The sequence below is a fragment of the Oryctolagus cuniculus genome, chromosome 18, assembly GCF_964237555.1.
Source record: "Oryctolagus cuniculus chromosome 18, mOryCun1.1, whole genome shotgun sequence".
Taxonomy (NCBI): domain Eukaryota; kingdom Metazoa; phylum Chordata; class Mammalia; order Lagomorpha; family Leporidae; genus Oryctolagus; species Oryctolagus cuniculus.
The window spans coordinates 59,408,106-59,430,817 of NC_091449.1; the positions used below are offsets into that span (position 1 = coordinate 59,408,106).

Sequence of the window (22,712 nt, forward strand, 5' to 3'; positions counted from 1 at the left end):
CATGGGAGACCAGGAGAAGCACCTGGCTCCTGCCTTCGGATCAGCGTGGTGCGCCGGCTGCAGTGGACATTGGGGGGTGAACCAACAGAAAAGGAAGACCTTTCTCTCTGTCTCTCTCTCTCACTGTCCACTCTGCCTGTCAAAAAAAAAAAAAAAAAATTAATGGGCCCATATTTCTTCTAGGTGCTCCAACCTCAGGATAGCCCAGACCTTGGTCATTTATTGTGACCCTGAAACAAAGTAAGTCACAGTAACAAAATTTATTACGAAAGGGACAGGCGTGGGGCCTTGCAGATGAACTGGCCTACCTGCTTTAGCCTGTTCCAGCCCTGGTTGCATTGGGGGAGTGACTCAGTGATGAAATACCTTTCTCGTCTCTCTGTCTCTCCCTCCCTCCCTCTCTCCCTCCCTCTCCCTCTCTCCTGCCATTAAAATAGATTAAACATGAAATTTAAAAAGAATAACTACAAGTCTGCAGTATTTTAGTGCCTTGGATCAGCACCTGCCTCTGGCTCTAATTCCAGCTCCCTGCTGATACAGACTCTAAGAGGCAGTTGTGATGGAGGAAGTGATTGGGTTCCTGCCATCAGAGTGGGAGACCTGGGTTGAATTTCTAGATCCTGGATTTGGCCCCACCCCAGCCATTGTAGGCATCTGGATAGTGAACCAAGGTATAGGAGACCCCTGGCTGTCTCTCAAATGAACAGTAGTTAAAAAATCAGTGAGTGGTAGTGCTACCCTAAATTGAGTGGAAACAGCTGCAATTTGCATGTTAAAAATTCAGCCTCGTGGTTCTACACTTGTGTGTATGTAGAAGGATGGAAATATGTTAGTGTTTAATTCTCTCATATGTGAAATTTGATTGAAAAAGAAAAATATCATGGTGCTCCGGGTATCCTCCAATCTATATTTGAGTCATTTTAAGGTGATAAGCCATGATTCCAGTCACCTAAACAGGTTCTTCAGTAAGTTCCTGGAGTAATGGAAATAAAAGATAATTTACTGTGGTACAGAAACATCTTGAAATCCATGCACATAAGGGATCTTCAGAAAGTTCATGGAAAATACCTATTGCAGAAAACATGTGTGGATTTCAAAGTGTGTCCCCCCACCAAGAAAAAACCCTTATATTTTAATCCTGTTTTCCACTGACGTTCAGGTCCTCTTGTATGTGTAATGTGCAGCAGTGACGTTCATTAAACAGTTAGAATTTGTAACTGAGTATGAGTTGTTTTCGCTTTTTGAAAAAATGAGCAATTTTGTTATAGATGGCATTATTCTTCCCTATTTTCTGAATAAGAATGTTCATTACTTTCCAAAATAAGGCCTAGAATTACCCTTGAATCTGTGTGATAATAGAAAAACATATAAATGAATGTGTCTCCCAAATACAAATGTTCCTCACCTACTACGAAATTAAAATCACCATTGCAGCTAGTTCAGCTTATAAACGCCATTCATCTTCGCAGGTTGCTACTTTCTCCCTAAAGTCTCCCTGTAGTTGTGACCAGCTGTTCTTGTTATTTGAATGTTTAATAGGAAAATTCCTGGGAATAAATGACTTCCAGAGAGAAATTTGTACCATTTGCCAAAAAACAAAAGAAGATGGGCATGGGTACCAGTGAACAAATTTGCTGTTGCACATTTTGAAAAAACAGAAATACCATCTTACAGACTGTATATATGGAGCAGATTTAACTGGTGGGAATATCTGGCTCCTCAATGTTGTCATCAGTTTATTGTTTTCACTTCAGTCAGATTGGAATGCTATGGATGACTTCAGCTGGTTTTTTCCCCAGTTTGCCGACTTAAAATACAGCTAATGAGCGAAATCTGCAACAGTTACTATGTGCCTCCAAAAACTGTGAAGAGCGGACATTTTCTGCTTTTTTTTTCTTTTTATTGACATGTAACAATTGTATGCATATTTGGCACAGTGTGTATTTCGTAGTGTGTACTGATCAAATAAGTTCACTGGCATTTCTGTCTCCTTTTCTGAAAGGATTTGAGCCTTCAAGCCCCTCTCCTTTAGTTTTTCGTGAAGTATATAGATTATTTGGAACTGTAGTCACCTCACTCTGTGTGGAACACGAGAACTTACTCCCTGTGTCTGACGTTGTTGGGGTACCCGTTATTCAACTTATATTTACCCCCCGTCTCTGCTACCCTTCTAGTGTGCAGGAATGAACTCTTCTATTCCCTTCTACCTTGGGATCAACACCTTTAACGTCCACAAGTGAGAGAGCATTCAGTACTGTCCCTCTGTGTCTTGCTAATTTAACTTACTGTCCTCCAGTTGCATTCATTTTGCCTCGGAGGATAGAAGTTCATTCCTTTTCAGGGCTGAATGCTATTCCACGGTGCAAATCAGCCACACCTTCTGTATGCAGTCACCTGTTAGTGGACACCCAGGCGGGTTCCATATGCTGACTGTGGCGAGTTGTGCTGTGATCACCGTGAAAGGGCAGATAGCTCTTCGACATGCTGACTTCGTTTCCTTTGGAAATGAACATATACCCAGAAGCTGGATCATGGGCATTCTACATTTCGACTTTTGAGGAACCCCTAGTGTCCTCCACAATGGCTGTATAATTTACATTCCCACCAGAATTGTAAAGGAGCCAAACTGTACAGCAAAGGAAACCATCAACCTACAGAATGGCAAGAAATATGTGCAAACTATTCATTTAACAAAGGGTTCATACTAGAATATATGAAAAGCTAAAAATAAAATCTTAGCAAAAAATATCTAGATTAAAAATAGGGTCAGGTATTGTGCCAGAGTGTGTTAAACACCTCTGTGGGATATCCACATCCCACATCAGTAGGCCACTCTGGATCCTCAGCTGCTCCACGTTTCTGATCCAACTTCTCGCTGATGCACCTGGAGGCAGAAGATGGAGTCTTAATATTTGGGTTCCTGCCACCCATGTGAGAAACTCAGAGTTCCAGGCCCTTGACTTCGACATGGCCGACAACTGGCTGTTGTGAACTTTGGGAAGTGGACTAGTAGATGGGATAAAACATCTCTCAGTCTCTGTCTCTCCATCTCTCTCTGTCACTCTGCCTTTCAAATAAATAAATCCTTTTTGTTTCATCAGCAAATGATATAGGCTTTTCTCAAAAGAATGAACACAAATGGCCAACAGGTGGGTGGAAAGATGCGCGGCATCACTAGCCTTCAGAAAAATGCAAGTCAAAAAATCGCAAAGAGCTATCATCCCCCTTTTTAAGAGTGGCTACTATCTAAAACAAAACAAAACAAAACAAACAAAAAAATTAACAAATCCTCACAAGAATTTGGAGAAAAAACTTTTTCTTCAAATTTATCTTGAGCCCCTTTGCTTCCAGTTAACAAAATGCAAACCCATGCCTTCTGCATTCCATTTTGGAGTCAACAGTTCCAAAAACAGAACGTAAAGGGTGAAGACAGGCAAGACTGGGGTGGGGGGAAGCATTTCTGTGATATATCAGCCAAGGATTGCATGGCTTATTTAAATTGTCACATACAATTTTGCATTAATGTCCACCATGAAACCAGTATCTCATGATTTTCCTCTTGCAAACACAAGCATGGGTGCCCATGCGAGCACAGACACACACACACACACACACACACACACATGGATGTAGCATATATAGACAACTTGTACCCTCCCTGGAGAACATCACAGAGTAGACACATCAGATTGCTACTGGCAGTTTCTTCCGGGTGTTAGCATTGGAAGAGAGGAGGGCTTGGAATTGTTTTCCTGACCCATTAGCTTTTTCAATACATTGCATATTTTAAGGAAAAATGAAACGGGGAGAAAAACTGACGGTGCTACTGGTATTATCAGTGGACACAAGTGGCCCATCCACTTGGAGTATCACCAAATGATCAGCCTTGGGCGAGAGTTGCCCGAAGGGAAGCTCCATTGACTTGTGATGTCTCAATGAGATGGTGGCACCATGTGGCTCCTCCAGGAAGCTGCCTGCCGGAGCCGTGCTTCGCTAGGATTTTTAGAGCTCAAGTTATGGGAGTGTTCAGGATGCAGAAAAGGGTGAGCAGTAGGGTCCTTTTTGCTCAAGCAACACACATCTGCACACATTATACATTTAAAACTGACTCAGACTGGTTTCATGCAGTTTTCTTTGGTTGCCCGGTGACCTGGCTGTCTCTGGGTGTTATGTTCCTGAAACAGCCTCTGGAAAAGAAGCGTGTGAAAGTCAGAGCTTCAATTTCTGTGCCCTGTTCCTGTACCCATCTCTTGCCTAAATCCTCCACTCTGGGTTACAGTAGCCTGACTGGGAAAGTTGTGCTGGTGACTAACCATCATGCCACCATCCATGGGCTCCAGGCTACATGGGTGGCCGCAAGTGCTTTCTCATGTTTTATTGCTTGAGTTACTTGTAAAAACTCCCGAAAGTTGTTAGGAGACACTCTCATTTTCATTTTAGTGACTAACCCAATAGGCCTTAAACACAATCTATTAACAGACTTGAACCACATCCTACAGGGAGGCAGTTGCGAGGGATGGAACCCGGGCCCTCAAAAGCTAAATGAACAGCTGTTCCTTCTAAACCCTGACTCTGAAACAAAGCCACCAGCGCTGCCGGGAGGATTTCATCCAGAAGAAGCCCAGTGAGCCCGGAAAATGTACAGATGTAGCAGGAAGCGAAGCTGTCAACACGTGCTTCAGAAATCTTCTTAGAGAAGCGCTATAGACTAAAATGGCATCAACCCCGATAATCGTATCTGGCATTTCACAGTAATCAATGAATATACCTCAGTATATTTTGAAAAGGCAGGTACTGGCTGGCGTCGCGGCTCAATAGGCTAATCCTCCGCCTTGCGGCGCCAGCACCCCAGGTTCTAGTCCCGGTCGGGGTGCCGGATTCTGTCCCGGTTGCCCCTCTTCCAGGCCAGCTCTCTGCTGTGGCCCGGGAGTGCAGTGGAGGATGGCCCAAGTGCTTGGGCCCTGCACCCCATGGGAGACCAGGAGAAGTACCTGGCTCCTGCCATCGGATCAGTGTGGTGCGCCAGCCGCAATGTGCTGGCCGCAGCAGCCATTGGAGGGTAAACCAATGGCAAAGGAAGACCTTTCTCTCTGTCTCTCTCTCTCTCACTGTCCACTCTGCCTGTCAAAAAATAAATAAATAAAAATAAAAAGAGAAAAAAGAAAAGGCAGGCACTGCCTGAGCTCCAGCCCTTTCCTAAGTTCCGGTGGTTCATTGTCATTATCGTTATTATTAATTGTGCAACATTTTTAAATCGGTTTACAGGTTTTTGACTTACGCCTGTCATCCCGGGCATCCATCCCTTGCTTTGCCCTTCAAGCGTCTGTCAGGCCTTCAATCATGCAAAGATTGATTATATCTGTGCTGTGTAATTATTCATTGTGCAATTTGCATTGTCGGTGACTATTCTGAAATATTCATAGTACGTTAATTGTGGTATCTGGATAACAGATCTCACCACAGCAAATTCTGATTAGGATATCACTCAGGTTTATTATACAACAAACACGTCTTGATCTCTAAGTAGCGTTTTTCTTGGTGGAGTGGGTATAAAATGCCCTAATATTCCCTGCCTTAGAGAAAAAGAGGCAAGCGGTAACAGAAATGAAGTTAATTGCTTACGTGTTGCAAACGCCAGAAGACACGCCCAAATAATGAAATAGCCACTTATCAATAATGTGGCTTTTGGAAATTTGGCCTATATGTCCCCCCCCCCAAAAAAACCCACAAGTAAAAAACCAGGTTATTACATGTCTCAACTGCACCAGCCGCTACAAGTGGAGCATGAGATAAAGAGGCCTACCTTTCCGTAGACGAGGAACCGGGGCCAAGGCACCGAAGGAGTGTGGTTCAAGAAAGTGAGACTGCTGCTTTAACAGGAGTCAGCCAGGGTGCTTTGCTTGTGAAGTGAATGGCAGCCACAGACCTCCTGGGGTCAGGAGGGAAGAGCCTTGCACTGAGGGGTGAGAATGAGCAGGAATGAGAACACTGGCAAATGTAGGTCTGACCACAATTTCCTCCAGGAAGCCTGTAGACATTTTTGCTCCCAGAATCAAATTAAGAATGTCTATTTCTTCCGATGCAATCGTAAATAAATAAATAAGTATTTTCTAAAGCTTTAAGCTGATGTGTGACAATGTGATCTCACTCTGGGCTTGCATATGCAAGGACAGACCTCTTCCCTTTGCGGATGACTTTGCCTTAGGAGAGTCTCAAGAAGAAGGGAGGCAGCAGTCACATGGCAAGCAGATTACACCCCCAGGGAGACAGCAGCCTAGCGGAGATCTGAGAATGTGCTTCTCAAATCCAGGCTCTTACACGAGTCTCCTGGCTTAAGCTATCTACTGAAGATAAGCAAATTGGATCCAATAATGAGCTTTCCCTAAAAAGTGAAAGAATTCGGTTTCAAGCTAAATTTCAAAAGCAGCACTTTTATACACCAGAATTTTCTAAAGATTCGTTTCAGACTGAAGAATTATATATTGATAGTATTCTAAGTTAAGTGCTTGTTTCTACAAAGACATCTACCATCACACCAGCCTGTTTTGTAACCATGGTATCGATTGACATCACTTCACATTTGGTTATCAGCTTAATATTTCTGAAATGCTTTCATTATAGCATATGAAATTTTTTAGAAACCAGTATTCATCAATATTATCAACTCTAAGCTCAACTATAGCAATATCACTAGAGTGATGATGATTGATTACACAAATATTTTAATGCTTCTTTTTAAAATTCTAAGTTCCATTTTGATGTTACAGACTCATAAAATAATATTGCAGAGGTTACTCACCATTAGGGAAATTTCGTGTCTGACAAAAACTGTGTCAAAGCAGGGGAGAACAGATTAATTCTTTTCTAAAAATGGTGTTAAGATAATTGCTTACTGGCATGGAAAAGGACAAAATGAAAGCATACTAATATTCAAAGAAAACACGGATAAGTTCTTCTGTAACTGAGAACTGAAAAGAACTTTTCTTAAATATGAGTCAAAAAATCTAGAAGGGAAGTGGGTGTCGTGGCACAGCAGGTTAGGCGTGGGGTTGGGCTGCCCACATCCCGTATTGGAGTGCCAGTGCAAGGTCCAGCTACGCTGCTTCTGACCCAACACCTGCCAAAGCATCCGGGGAGGCAGCAGATGGAGCCTCCTCAGGTGCTGGGGCTCCTGGCGCCCACAGAAGAGACCCGGCTGAGCGCTGGGACCCTGGCTTCAGGCTGCTCCGGCCCTGGCGACAACGTCATTTGGGGAGTGAATCAGCCTTTGGAAGATTTGTGCTGCTCTCGCTCTCTCTCTCTCTCACACATTTTTGTTTTTACCCTGAAAATATAGTCCACTAGTCAAATTGCTGTGTTTTAAATTCACTGGAGTCAAATACTTTCTGTGCTGTTAAAAAAATCATTCTCCTTCTCTCTCTGTAAAAATGGCTTGGAGCTATGCACAGAGAGTTTTCCAGAAAACCAATGCAAATGGAATTTTAATATAAAGATTTTCAGTATCACTCAGAATAAGAAAAATTAAAATTTTATACTACAGTATTATTCATCAGCTGTTATCTATTTGATAGAGACAAGGTTGACAAGATTTGAAGAATGTTGATAAAAATTAAAATGTTATTGATAAGAAAACTATTGATGGAATTGAAAGTGGTGATAAAATGAAAAAATGCAGTCACAAAAGATGGTACACCAACTGTAGTTGATAATTTAGCAGTGTACAAGGGGAGTTCAAAACGTTTGTGGAAAATTGAATTAAAAGGTATTTATTTTGGTGGAAAAAATTCGAAATCCATGCATATCCAAAAGGCCATGGGAAATGTGTATTAGAAAAAGGCTGTACCTAGCTTTCAAAATTTGTTCACACAAACATAAACTCATCTTTTAATTCCACTTTTCCAGCAATTGTTTGAAGTACCATTGTATAACATAATTTCATGAACATCTAATTTAGAAGTTTGACCTCAGTGGTAGGATAAAATTAGCTTTATACTAAGTGCTGTGGTCCCACCTAACAAAGCTTAAAAGCAAATCTGAAGGGATTAAACTGTTTCCCAGTAACTTAATCCCTGAAAGTCAAAAGCAAAGTGAAACAGATAAATTTAACTAGCAGAGTAAATTTCTTGACAGTCCAGAAAGTATATACTTCAAGTGAATTTAAAACATAGCACTTTGACTATTAGAATATATTTTCAGGATAAAAGCAAAGATAAGAAACTTTAAATGGTTTTGAATAATATTTAAGGCTCCTCTAGAATTATTGTATATACGCATGAATACTTGTAGAGTCATAGCATGCGGTAGAATAAAGGAAAGGAGGGATGATATTAACCAAAATTTTATTGTAAAAAATAAGTAAATATTAAAGGAGTTAAAATCTACAATTCTAAATTTAAATTAGAAATACCACAATGAAGTTATGTATTGTTTTCTCTGAAAACAACAAAAATAAAAACACATTGCTTGCTATAGCCATGGAAGAAGGTTTGATATAATTTCCTATATCAGAAGCAGTGAGCCCCTAGCAGCCATATTTTTTATCCAAATGCCATTTCCCCCTTGAACAATGACAGTAGAATACACGGCTGTTTCTAGGTGTGGAACATTTTGTATCAGCAGTTGACATGCTCTCAAAGATGGGACAATTAGCAGGAAACTGCAGTGAATGAAAACACGTATAATGTTGAATTTGAAAGTTTAAGATAATAATAACAAAACCCAGTTGTTACTTTGGGAAGATGCCCGAGAAATAATATTCTGGAATGTAATAAAGGGAAAGAAGATGAAAATTTATTACATATCTTTTTGATTTCCTCAAAGAAATCAAATAGCTGATGAGATAAATATACATACTTATTAAAAATTCTAATTATTGGGCCTGGCACTGTGGCACAGCAAGTTAACGCCCTGGCCTAAAGCGCCGGCATCCCATATGGGCACCAGTTCGAGATCCGGCTGCTCCACTTCCGATCCAGCTCTCTGCTGTGGCCTGGGAAAGCAGTAGAAGATGACCCAAGTCCTTGGGCCCCTGCATCCGCGTGGGAGACCTGGAAGAAGCTCCCGGTTCCTGGCTTCGGATCAGTGCCGTTCCGGCCGTTGTGGCCAATTGGGGAGTGAACTATCGGATGGAAGACCTCTCTCTCTTTCTCTCTCTCTGCTTCTCCTCTCTCTGTGTAACTCTGACTTTCAAATAAATAAATCTTTAAAAAATTCTAATTATTAATACAGAATAATTTAAAAATTAAGTTTCTGGACCCTTCATAAGCAATATAGGTTCTAGTTCATGTTTGGCAAGCATGTGATGCTACCTAAAAAGCGACAGAAAAGTTTATTGGAAAAATCAAGGTGACCTCACCTGAATCCACTCATGTTCCTTACCATCAGCGGGAGGCGCCTGATGCCACTTTGGGGTGTTCCTGCTGAAAAGATGGCCCTAAATTTCTTTAAGTCTCTAGATCTTAGAGGACAAAGGAACATGCTGCATAAAACCATGAGGTTGCAATGACTCAGACTCACATGTGGAAAATTTCACAAGACCAACAGTCTGGATTCCTTAATGAATGAATTACAGGAACACACTACATAATGAGCAACTGTGGGTTATCATGTACTCCATGCTCTTAGTTGAATTTTGACTTAAAACATATGTTATATGTTTTATATATACATATAAGGGTACTTTGAACCGTTTATGGGAAAATGGAATTTAAAGATAAGCTTATTTGGTGCATAACCATTTTGAAACCTGTATATAATTTTTGATAGTGTGTTTCTATGAACTTTTGAAGATATCCTGTATAAAGACAGCTGTATTTCCATAGAGTCATTATAATAGTCACGGGCCGTAGTTTCAAAAAGACTGCTTCATGCCGGGCATTATAGGCGCTGCAGGGAAGAAGGTGGTCCCTGGCCGCAGCAAACATAAAGTCTAAATGACAAGGGAAACAACCGAGCATGGAGCTTTTTCTACCAACTCATTATCTCCCACCCGTCCTCTACTGCTGCACTTCAGAAAGATCTGTAGACTTGTGTTGCCCATGATGACAACTGCATGCCAAGTAGTCAACTAAGGACTAATGACTAAGAACTATGACTTCTTATGATGTTTCACTTTAAGTTAAAAAGTAATATTCAGAGCCAGCTGTGGTGCAGAGGGTTAGGCTAATGCCGTGAAGTAGGCATCCCGTATGAGCACCAGATGGAATCGTGGCTGTTCCACTTCCAATCCAGCTCCCCGTCAGTGCTCCTGGAAAAGCTGCGGAAGAACACCCAAGTGCTTGTGCCCCTACCACTCACATGGAAGACCCAGATGGCTACAGTATGGCACAACCCCAGCCATTGCAGCCTTTTTGGGGAGTGAACCAATGGATAGAAAATCTCTCCTCTGTCTCTCCCTCTCTTTCTCTGTAACTCTGCCTTTCAAATAAAGAAATCTTTTTAAAAATACCTTTTTTCAGTTACTGGAAGCATTTGGAGCATAATTGGAACAACTAGAATAAGTAAATCTTTTCAAGTGCAAATTTCATGAACTCTTAATATAGACTAGATATTTCCAGTAAAAATTTAGTGTGCACATTAAGACATGCCATTATTATGAAATAGACACCAGATTTTGAAAAATCAGTGTAAAATAATATAAAATAACTCATTGAATAATTATTAAATTATAATTTGTATTTCGTGATTGAACAAAAATTAATTCATTTCTTTTTTAAGACATTAATGTTGCTATTAGAAATTTTAAAATTTTAGATGCATGTTAGGCTCATTCTTCCCCCCTGATTTGTAAAATATTTGGTATGTACAAGACTTGGTTTAAAGATGAGGGGCATACAGTTCCTGCTCTCAACAAACTGGAAGTCTAGTGGAACAGAAAGAGGTTTAAAAATAAAAAATGTTCACTCTGCTATGTGCTACGGTAGCACTGTCTGAGAGAAATATAATGCCATGCCACATTATAATTTTAAGATTTAAGCTATTATATAAGACTCAGTGCAGTATTCTACTTTTCAGAGCTGCTGTTGATTCCCCAGACCATGCAGCTTCTGTTTTTTCCAGGGCCCTTTGCCAAACGTACTGGCCTGGCCATTGGTCCTGAATGTATGAAGCACCCACACTGCCCTATTGGTACCACCTGGCCTAGGAAAAATGCCCGTGGGGAATAGGGCATGACTTCCCAAGTAACACAAGAGATAAATCTAGTTTCTATTATGCCTCCAAGATCTGTTTCCTGCAGGGAATATTCTAGTCTTTCCTGATTGATGTAATCCATCTATCTATTTTTCTATCTATCCATATATCATATATCTTCCTATCATCTATCAATGAGCTATCATCTACCAATCATCTGTCATCTGTTTTTCTGTCAGTTGTCTTTGTATCATCTGTCTATCAAGCATACACCTGCTCTCTGTCCCGACCACATATTTTGCACAGCTTTCTCTCTGTCTGTCTTCATGGTGCTTCTATTATCTGAACGCCATATTTTCACCTTTATTCTGACCCACTGTTCTCTAAGAGTGTCTTGCATGGTGATTCAAACCATTTTTCTGCTTTCTCTTCCCTAACCTCCCAAAGAACTACCTTCTATGGCAATTGCAGCCTATTTTTCTGCCCCCAAATACTTAGTTTATTTCCTTTTACAAAGTTATATTAATTCGCATGGTTATAGCATCCAGAATTTGAGGCTGTGTTTTCCCTACTTTCAAGTCCCATCAGTACCCTGTAGCTAAGCTTTACAGTGGGCTGGGGCAGTGCCAATCATTGTGAACAGACTTTTGACTGCAATGCAAGGCCAAGACTTGGGTGAGGAGAGGGAGGTGCTGATGGTGCACACTTCATAGCAGCACACTCTGAGTCATCCAAGAGCTGACCCTGAACTGTAAACAGTGTAGGATCACTGAAAACTCAGCAATAAGGATGTGGAATTGTGAGAGAGGGAAGCAAGGGCCTCATCATGGAGAGCCTTGTATGTCCTGGTTTGAACTCAGGCTCCCACCTCAAAGCAACGTGTAGCCTAAATGCATTGTGGGCCACACGAGGGCCATGATTTCAGATGGGTACGTTACAGTGATTGACTTCGTATCAGCCTGGAGAGTCAGCTGGAAAGAGCAAGGCAAGAGGCCAAAGAGAGAAAAATGTTCAGACGGCTTTATCCGTGGTGGTAGCAGTAAAAATAGAAGAGCAGATTGCTCGGGAGATCAAAGGTGGAGTGTTGAGGGGTAAGGAGGGAATCAAGACAGGAAGACGAAGAGTTCAACCAGGGCCCGAACGGCCACCTTGATAATGGAATCTCTTCCCCCAAGAGGCTCTTGCGCAAGGCTGCCAGTGTTCCCCGAGGGTCTTGAAGACCTAAGGACTGCACATGTGGAAGTGAGGGGGTTGCGTAAGAGCTGAAGAGAATGGTCCCTGGACAGGTTCAACATAAAAACAGAAATGGCCTGTCTTTGGCAGAGGGCTGAGCTGGAAACCACACTGAACTCTGTAACTGGACTATTTTGAGCAGCCCACTTACAAATCCTAGTGCTTGGAATAGCATACCGAGAAGGAAAGCTTTGACCAAGAGTCTCTCATGGGCCCCACCCAACAAGCACCCTGAACGTTGATGCCTGCCCACAGCTAAGTCCTTTCACAATTAGAAAGTCAGAATTAGCAGCCTCCGGAGACAGCTCTAGGAACGAGCGTGTCTGAGAATGTGGGCCATCACAAAGCAAGGGAGAAACTATGGAGACAGAGGAACTTTTGAAGATTAACACACAATCCCCTGTGAAGAAGCGCTCACACAATTAGTCATGTTAAATTGCCAAGGTACATTATCAGCACGAGCCCACAGCTGCCCCATCTCAGCGCCAGGGAATGTTATTTTTGCTCATACAGTTACAGCAAGACTCTAATTACTGAAACTGCCGATGTCACCTTAATTACAGTTTTATTTAATGATCACATTGGGCGCTGCTGTATGATGGGGAATTTTTTTAAGTAAAATATGGCAGAGAAGTAGAAGAAAATTTAGCTCCCGAGATATTATCATTCAGCTCACTGGGGAGCATAAACTTAGGAGAAGTCAGTAAAGGGTTCCAATTCACGAGGAATGTTGTTGGAATTTAAATCTGGCATTTGTTTTGAAAAGGTAAAAGAACAGCACATTTAAAAAATGCAAGTCATGCTTTTCCAACCAGTCATTACTGGGCATAATAATCATTCATTCAAGTATTTCTTGGTACATAGAACTCTATTAGAAACACAATCAAACTGTACGGGGAAAGTTTTTACGCGGACTAATGATTTGCACGCTTCTTAAATACTGTTTGTATGAGTGAACTAAGCAAATTCCAGGAGCTTGCAATTTAATAATGGGACTGTGTGACAAAGACATATATTAACTGCACATAAACAGCTGGGATGGTGTGACTGGTGGGAGTGCTTATAGCCAGATGTGGTTAATCCACTCAAGCGCTCTTATTGCAATGCAAGTCATCAGAGGTTCAGTATGGAAGCTGGCTCAAAGCATGTCCTTTATCTCCATTCTGTTGGCAGTGAGAATGGGGCACACTGAGGTCAGGGCTTTCCTAAATTGCACAGTAAATTAGGGACAGAGCTGGCACTGGAAGCCAGGGGCTCTGAGACTCCGTTCCATGCAGGATCAGATCTTCAGCAGATACAGAGATGTGTGTGTGTGTGTGTGTGTGTGAGAGAGAGAGAGAGAGAGAGTGTGAGAGAGAGGTAGTAGATATAGACATATCCTATGTAAATACTATCTCCAGCGTGCTGCAGGATACAAGTGTCCATGTTGGATTTATTATACAAATAGAGAGGAACAGCTCAGAGGGTAGGAGAACCATTAGAAAATTAGGATAATAAGAAAAGTGCACTTTGGACAATTTATGGAGAACTGTGTTCCTGAAGTTCGAGAAAGGATCGGAAGCCATTTAGAAATTACCAAAAAGAAGAAGTATTTTACTTGGTCAGAATTCATTTTGTTGACAAATCTTGCTTCTGCAAGTAGGACAGATTAAAGGTGAAGCGCTAGAGGAGCGCAAAGCCAGAAATAGGGTTGTTGCTGTCAAGTAGATCTATGATGGGGACTCAGAAGGGAAACAAGAATCCTATCAGGACTTTGGTGGCAGAATAAATGTGTAAATTCTGGGGATTTTATTCAGTATTCAAGGATGAAGAAATGTACTTTTAAAAAATCTAAGAACACACGTTCATAAAGTCAAATAAAATATTGGTGGTAAACATTTGGGTTTTGGAAGAAGAAAATAAACTCTACCTTTAATATATTTTATTTTAGATGACAGTACATCTCCCGGGTAGGGATAGCTCATTGTAACACTTATGGTCAGGACCACAGAAATATGTAAGAGTGACTGCCATATATTGAACATAAAAATTAACTTGAAAAGCCGAAACTATTATACCCAGTAAAAATATAGAATGTCAGAGTTTATGTTGGTCAAATAGAGAAAAAGTATGGTCACATTATAATATATTTTTACTGGTAGTTTTAAAAAATTGGAAAATAATAGGAGCCTTCCCCCAACTAATCTGATTCTAAGGACTCATCCCCAAGATTATCAGAACTCGCCTGTAGCTCCATGAGGCTAATGTTACTCTTTATGGGACATAAAGCTGCCTTAGCATCCGGCTTATTGCAGAAGGCAGGTTGAAGAGACATATTTGCCCTGCTTAAGCCTTTAAAATCTTATAAAAATAGCAAGTGCATCTCATCTGGCTCTACTGAAATAACACCCCTAAAAAGAAAAAGCATTTCCAAGAGCCTGAAAAACAAACACCTCCCCAGAGAGCAGGCCTCTTCTTGCAGTGAATCCTTTTTGTCATGGCTCTTGGGGATTTTTATGTAGAGCCAGATGGGGCAAATTTTTTCTTTTATCACCTTCACCTCTAATTGATGGGTATCCAGAGAGAGCCTGACTCATAAAGTGTGTGAAACCATCTCCATCCAAGTTCCTTTAAGTTCTTTTTAAGAGGTTTATTTTCAGGAAGTCTACTCCATTATCAAGAGTGGAATCAATGCAATTAAAAGGAACAAATCACTTGGCCAGTCCCCACCTCTAATTTCTATAATGAGGCTCTTCTGAAATACCCGTGCAGGCTTTGTGGCTATCACTTTGTCCCTGTGGAATTCTATTTGCTGCACACTCTTCAAAGTTTAGATACGTTGAGGACAAGCCCAGTCTTTAGGATGAGTGTATGAAAGGACTCCTAAAATCCAACTTTGATCCTGAAATCTTCCCTTAGGGGCCAACAGTGCCTTTTGTGGTCTCCTCCCTCGCTGTTACAGGGCCATGTTGACTGATTTGCACCTCCCCTTATCTCCACTGCTCAAGTCAACCCTCAAAGGAGTGTAAATAATGACCAAGTTAACACAGCAAAATGTTTGTATAGGGGGTGCTGTGTGCACTCACAGCTCTATGGCACTTGTCCCTGCTGTACATGTCACATATGTCCCATTGTCTCTGCGGAATTGCTCTCTGCCCTTTCCTGTGAGACACATTATCAACTTCCGGTTTAAGTCTTTAATCATTCCCACGTATCCTCCTGGAATTTTCCTATTTACCAACTTTCGGAGATTCCTTTGTACATGGGTGAATTGGAGGTTTGAAAACTTCCATGAGCTGCTATTTCACATTTGCATAAATCAAGAGAAATTTATGTAAAGCAAACATTTCAAATCGATAAACTTCAGCAGAACTTGACATGAAAGTGGAAGTCTCCCTAAACCAAAGTGTTCCTGAGAACAGCACGTGTTGTAGGATTGTTGCCTCTCCCTCCCTCCCGACTGACCATTTGTCAGGAGATTGAGGCTGTCCTGCAGCTGCCCACCCCTGGCATGGACACGTGGGCGGCTCCAGCCCAGTGCATGGCCGTGCACTGCTGGCAGCACTGGATGCTTCCAGCTATGACTTCACATTCTTCCCCTTCCGGCTGAACTTCACCCGGGGAAATTTATCTACTTAATTTAATATCTGCTTTGCTCAATTCATTTATCAATGTTTGGCTGGTTTCCTTCCAAGTGGCAGATATTTGGGCGTAAATATTTTCTATTCCATGTGTAATATGTAGCCCTGGGTAACTTTCCTCATTGATGGCACTAAGCTATATGAAATGATGGACTGTTTTCCTTCACATTACCTTCCTCCAGGTAAACCACTCTGCAGATTAGTAACTGGTTTTCCTTGATTTATTTTTGAAGGTTACTTCATATTCCTTTACACAGTACTTCTCTATGAATTATGCATGCTGCTAAGGTCCAACACCCAGCAAAGGTGGTAGACTATAATTCCTCCTCTTGTAATTTATATAATACCTCCATAACTGACTTAAGCTGCTAAATTTTTCATTCAGAAGATACGGCTTGACACTCAGATGGGAGGTTTTTGAACCACCTGATAATATCACAATTGAGTACCATTAATTTTATTTTGAACTTGGTTTTTCCATACGTTTCATTATAAACCTCACATACATATTCAAACATAATCATAATCATACAAAGTCTACATTGACATATCTATCTATAGATATCTGTAGATATATATAGAAGTATATATCTACATATTAGCTATATCTGTCTATCTATATATGTATAGATAGATATGTGTGTGTGTATATATATATATATATATATATATATATATTAGATAGGTATCTTTTCTACCTGAGGCAGTAAGGTTACTAGAGAATCAAAAAACAGAAGAGACATGAATGGAAAAAAAAAATGATAAAATGAACCTGAATGCTAGAGATGTCTGTTTTAATCACAGTTTAATAAAATAACTCGCCCTGGCTTGTTTATCAAGTCTAAGTATCTTTTTATTGTACTGTTATCAGTGTATTGCTCTAGTGGTCCATGCTTTAGCCTATGCCTGTTGTTTCTATGTTCTTCTGTCCAGGTAACTTTCTGCTTCAGTTCTTAAAATGATGGCCTGAAAGAACACGCAGACCTTAGAGTTCCCCAAGCTGGTGGATCTCAGAATGACGTCACCTGATGAGAAGCACCTGTTGTCCATCCAGACCTCCTGAGGCAGAAACTGGAGTGAGCCCAACAGTTTGTCATAGTCTGTCCCCTGCGGTCTCTGTCCTCCTGGCCACGGTCTCACACATTTTCTCTCCTCCTAGGTTCTGTCTCACACCCTCACTGTCCTCCTAGGCACTGTATCACACCCTATCTGCTCCTTCTTTACACCAACACCTGTGTTTCTGACAGGTGCTCTCTGGCAACACCTGGTCTCAGCTGCCTTTGCAGTTTTCATGTTTTTACTTGGACTCCAGTCTTCTGCGACATCTAAATAGTGTCCCTCATATCCCCCCAAACTGACAGGTGAGTGTCACAGAAGCTCACACCATGCTGACAGGTGCGCATTTCTGTGACCAGCCCCTGGACAAAAATGGCTCCCCAGAAAGTGACGGTCAGCTCATAAAGAGACTTCTACAGGTCTTGCCTTCGTCCCTGCTTCGTGCACCTTTGGCGGTCGAAATTCTTCTATGGGATCACATCCAGAACAAATGGTCTACCTGTAATGAAAGAGAAGGACTCTAGCCTAAGAGAAAAGTTCTTGACTGTAAAATGACACACATGCGTGTGAGAGGTAGTCCTCTGTCATGAGGCAGCAGGAAGAACAAGTCCTTTGAACACAGGGAAAAGAATTCTGTTGTTCCCATTTAAGATCGCAAAGCTTTGGGTTGGTTGTGTTTTTGCTGGTTTTCTCTTCTCTCAATGAGTGAGCTGTAGAGTGAGCGCTGCGTTCTCAGTCTTTTTTGTCTCTGTCTGTAGAGTGAATCATTCCACATCCAATTGAGAATAGGGGACTTACTAGCTGTATGGTACCATTTGTGGCTATTTAGCCCCATGACGCATTATTTTCCATATATGCATTTTTTGCATGTATATGTGGGTATGTTGGAAGACAATCCAGCCTCCCTACTCCCAAAAATAAAGTAATTCCAGTAAAACAAAGTGAAATTAACTAAGAAAAGAAAAAAAAAGCTGATGCAAATTTTGATATTCCCTAAATGCATCATAAAAATGACTTCGTCTAAATGGACTTTTATGCCTATTTTTCTAACATCTGTACTATGATTATAATAATAAGCTTCTTAAAAGAGGAAATATTTTTCTTTCCTAAAAATTATTTTGCCCTCAATCATGAATATTGTTTCAAAATTTGTATCTACATCCTGTTCTATAAAGTTATTTTACTAAATGCGTTTTCACCCTATACTTCATTCAAATGTTTTAAGTCATCACAGTGAATGGTGCTAAGTTCAAATCTGTAATATACTCCCACTAAGGCAGCATTCCATTATGCTTGTGGCTTTATCATTTTTTCCTTTTCATAGTATATATATATGTACATATTTTCAATATATAGTATCCCTGAAAGAATCACCTTCAAATAACAGGTTTGATTTAACAATCAATTTGAGAGAAATACTCATAAGCAAAGACAAAGATAAGATTTTATCTCTAAGTGTCAAAATAATGTTATCTTACTAAATTATACATAAAGTGTGCAGTTCCAGTAAATACAAATTTACTCATCTTTCGGTGTTTTTCATGGAAAATATCCTGTTATTAGAATTTGAAGTGCATTTATAAAATTACAGGAAAATAGCATTTAAGGATTTAATTATTATATTGAAACATATTTTTATTTCAGAGAGAGAGAGATAGCTCCCATAAACTGGTTCATTCACACAGACCCCCAACCCAAATTCCAGCAACAGCTGGTTATGGGCCAAGCCAAAGTCAGAAGCCAGGAATTCAATCCAGGTCTCCCAACTACTTAAGCCATCACCTACTACTCCCAGGTCATGCATCAGCAGGAGGCTGGAGTCTGGAGCAAAGCAGGAAGTCAAACCCCATAACTCTGATACTTGATGTGGGTGTTCCAACTGGAATCTTAACCACAGGCCAAATGGCTGCCCTATATTACTTTTTTTTTTTTTCATTTGACAGGTAGAGTTACAGGCAGTGAGAGAAAGACAGAGAAAAGGTCTTCCTTCTATTGGTTCACTCCCCAAATGGCCACTACAGCCAGTGTGCTGTGCCAATCTGAAGCCAGGATCCAGGTGCCTCTCCCTGGTCTCCCATGCGGGTACAGGGGCCCAAGCACTTGGGCCATCCTCCACTGCCTACCTGGGCCACAGCAGAGAGCTGGACTGGAAGAGGGGCAACTGGGACTAGAACTGGCGCCCATATGGGATGACAGCGCCACAGGTGGAAGATTAACCAAGTGAGCCACGGCACCGGCCCCCCTATAATTACTTATTTTATAAATATTTTTGTCCTAGAGGAATTGATAATTAATATTTAATTCAGCTGATATTTTTCAATGTTTTTTCCAAAGATTACAAAATGTCCTTTCTCTGTTTAAGAAACATTAAGGAAATATTTGGAATTTTAGTGAACCTCTACAAACAAGCAAGTCGTGAATCATCACTGACCTTTAATAAATAAATGAGGGTGATTGTAGAAAACTGTAAATAGGTAAGATTGTAAAATCAGTTTCTTATTTTCCAGCCTGTTGAAATTCCCTTTGAGTCCAACTAGATAATCATGACTCATGGGAGTCAACATAGAAGTCAATCTCTCTCCACACACACACATACACACACATACATACACACACACACACGAATGTGTATCCCTATTAACCATACAAAGCTATCTATAAAACTTTAATTCCAGGACAAAGTTCGATGCCTTTGTCCACACACAGGGTTATAAAGTGAATCCTGCCATTTTGCGGGCCTTTTAATATTTATCTAGCATTGTAGTTAAATGCAGGTTCTGGTGCAGACACGGAATAGATGCTGTGCAGCCACAGAGAAGGAGGGGACTCTTGTTTCATGTGACAAAATGGGTGATTCTTACCTGCATTCTGCTAAATGAAATAAAACAACCCCGAGTGGCTATGTGCTATATGATACCTTTCACATAGCATCCTGGAAAAGTTTAACTACAGAGAAAGTAAACAGAGCAGGAACTGTGGTTACAAGGGCTGGCTGTGGGACAAGGGGTTGTCTACAAAGTGGCCTCACAAGGGAAATTTGATGGTAATGGAACTACGTGGCACTTAGATGATGGATACCAACTTTGTTGGTTTGACTACCACAAGGAATGAGTTTAACCACATGCAAACTTGTATTTTGATAGCTTTATTGTGGTAAAGTTGATGTAGAAAGAACTGTGCATATTTTCTGTATACAATTTGATGAGTTTGGATGTGTACAAATGCCCATGATACTATCACCACCACCAACATAACAGTCATACCTAACACTTTGCAGATTTTTAGAAATCACTATGTATCAGTGATCCAGGGTGGAACACCAGTGGTGATGACTGAACGTAAGGACACGTCCTAAGCAGAATCCAAGAGGGCCTGGATATTTCCTAGCCTAGAAAAGGACCTGACCACAGCTGGTGATGTGGCTTAGTGGGGTAAGCCACTGCCTGCACCACTGGCAAGTTTGATTCCCAGCTGCTCCACTTCCAATCCAGCTCCCTGCTAATGCTCCTGGGAAAGTAGCAGAAAACAACCTAAGTGCTTGGGTCCCTGCACCCACGTGGGAGACCCGGAAGAAGTTCCTGGCTCCTGGTTTCAGTCTAGCCCAGGTCCTGCAATTGTGGCCATTAGGGAAGTGAACCAATGGATGGAAGATCTCTCTGTTTCTCTCCCTGTCTCTCTCTAACTCTGCTTTTCAAATGAAATAAATTATAAAGAAGAGGGAGAAAAGGATATGACCTAGGTAACTTTGGAAAACAAAGTTCTCACTATATAGTGAAAACTAAAAAGAATAGTAAAAAAATTAAATAAAAATAAAAACTAAATAAATAAGTTTTAAAAACTATCCATGTGTATTGTACTCTAATTGTTAATTTTGTTTCTCACAGGGATACAGGCCAGAAATTGTGAAAGTAGTTTGTGCTAGGATTAAACAAGTAAGTAAATTATTTGTAGGTAATGAGAACAGGCTTCTTACAATTGCAGAAAGTTACAAAAATACAGAAGAGGGTTCTTGGGATTCTTGATTAGAGTATATGTAAATACACTCTCATGTTTCTAGGTAGAAAATCATAAATGTGGAAATAAATGTGTTTGGGGATGTATGTAGGAGTTAGTATGTAACCATTGGTCCCCTAATGCTATTCCCAGAGTGGTTTTACAGTCAAAGACACCCCTGTAGCAACAAGCACACCCAATAACCAAATCTTGGTGTCTAAATACCGTTTTCCAAGGAAAGGAGCCAGAGATCAGAAAACACTGGATGACTGTCCTCTGGGGAAGGAAGTACACGGAATGTGCCTGGGACATCCTGTAGTGTCAGCCAGTAAGGACGTGCTGAAAACAAAGCAAAGAACAAAAGCCAAAAAGAATAGTGCATATTGCAAAGAACAACCCAGAGGAGCCCTCAATGGCCAAAACAACTTTAGAAACAAAATCAATGTTGATGTTATTGGATTATAATCCACACAATACAATAAATATGTACTACTATATACTGACATAAACAGACAATTGAATAAGCAAATTAAAGAGAAGGGACATATCTTCCTCTCAGGAGTTCAGGAATTAAATGTAAAATATACAAGGTGAAATGGAGAGCTGTCCTTTTATAACATCCCAGTGATCACTGTTCGAGGCAGTAGAAGAATGTTAGAGGGTGAAACTTTTAGGAAAAACAGGGTGCATGCATAGTCACAATCTGTCTCCCCCAAATATTTAATAGCAAGGCAGTTTCAATATAAGTCCACTAATTATGTGATGCTTTTCCCCAGTATAGGTACAGTGACACTCGTTCCTTGGACTTTGAGTTGGACGTGGTGACTGACTTCCTGTTGAATGACACAGGACAGGAAGGACGCCATTAGTCACCAGCATCTTCACATGGAAACACCCAGCAGATGTCACCCTCCAACCAACCAGCCGATCCAGGTAGCGTCATGCCATGTGTTCCTCTAACGTTTCTCTGAAGGTTTCTCGCTTCAGTTTTCACAGCGAGCTCTTGAATGAAAATAAAATAAGGAAGACTATCTCGGTTTTGAAAATACAATAGGGAAGCATTTCTTCCCTTTTAGAGCTATTTCCACATACCCGCTTCATGAAATTTGTTTTCACAAGGGTGGAGAACTTTAGATCCTAACAAATGGGATCGTCACCAGCCTGAGTCTTCTGCACCCGCGCCACCTTGCAGTTATGGGAGAAGCGTCTGTTAGGGGCGTATTTTGGAGATGGGGGAGGAGGACATGGCATGTGTTTACTCATAAATTTTATTCCTTCTCAGTGCCAGCATCAGACCTTTTAGAACACTGAACAAAACAAAACCAAAAACAATAGTCTTGAAGATAGGAGCTTTTTTTTTTTTTTTTTTTTTTTTTTACTTTATTTGCTTCTTTAGACACCCCGGTGATTTTACAAAAGAAAAATACTGAATAAGTATGTGAAATAAATAAATAACAAAAGGTAGAAAATATTAAAAAGTACCCGGCCTTTTACTGAAAATAATGATGACGTCTGGAGGAATAAAGGACTCTCCAAACGAGAGCTTTCAGTCCAGCCAAGACAAAAATAGCGATCATTGTTCATAGGCAATTAATTTGTGGCTCAACGTGGAATTTTCTTATGCGTAGCTTTATCTTCATAAACAGCGTAGCCCTAAGTCCGGGTTTATCCTTCCTGTCT

The 22,712-nt window shown here is 40.8% G+C and overlaps 1 long non-coding RNA gene across 1 annotated transcript; it reads right to left on the minus strand.

The window, feature by feature from the left end:
- Positions 1 to 490: 490 nt before the first annotated feature.
- Positions 491 to 9,489, minus strand: LOC127491336 (uncharacterized). The gene is made up of 3 exons (XR_007919974.2): positions 9,356 to 9,489; positions 5,804 to 5,956; positions 491 to 2,884 (listed from the first exon to the last, which is right to left on the minus strand). It is a non-coding gene; the product is annotated as an uncharacterized lncRNA (long non-coding RNA).
- Between the last annotated feature and the right edge of the window lie 13,223 nt (positions 9,490 to 22,712).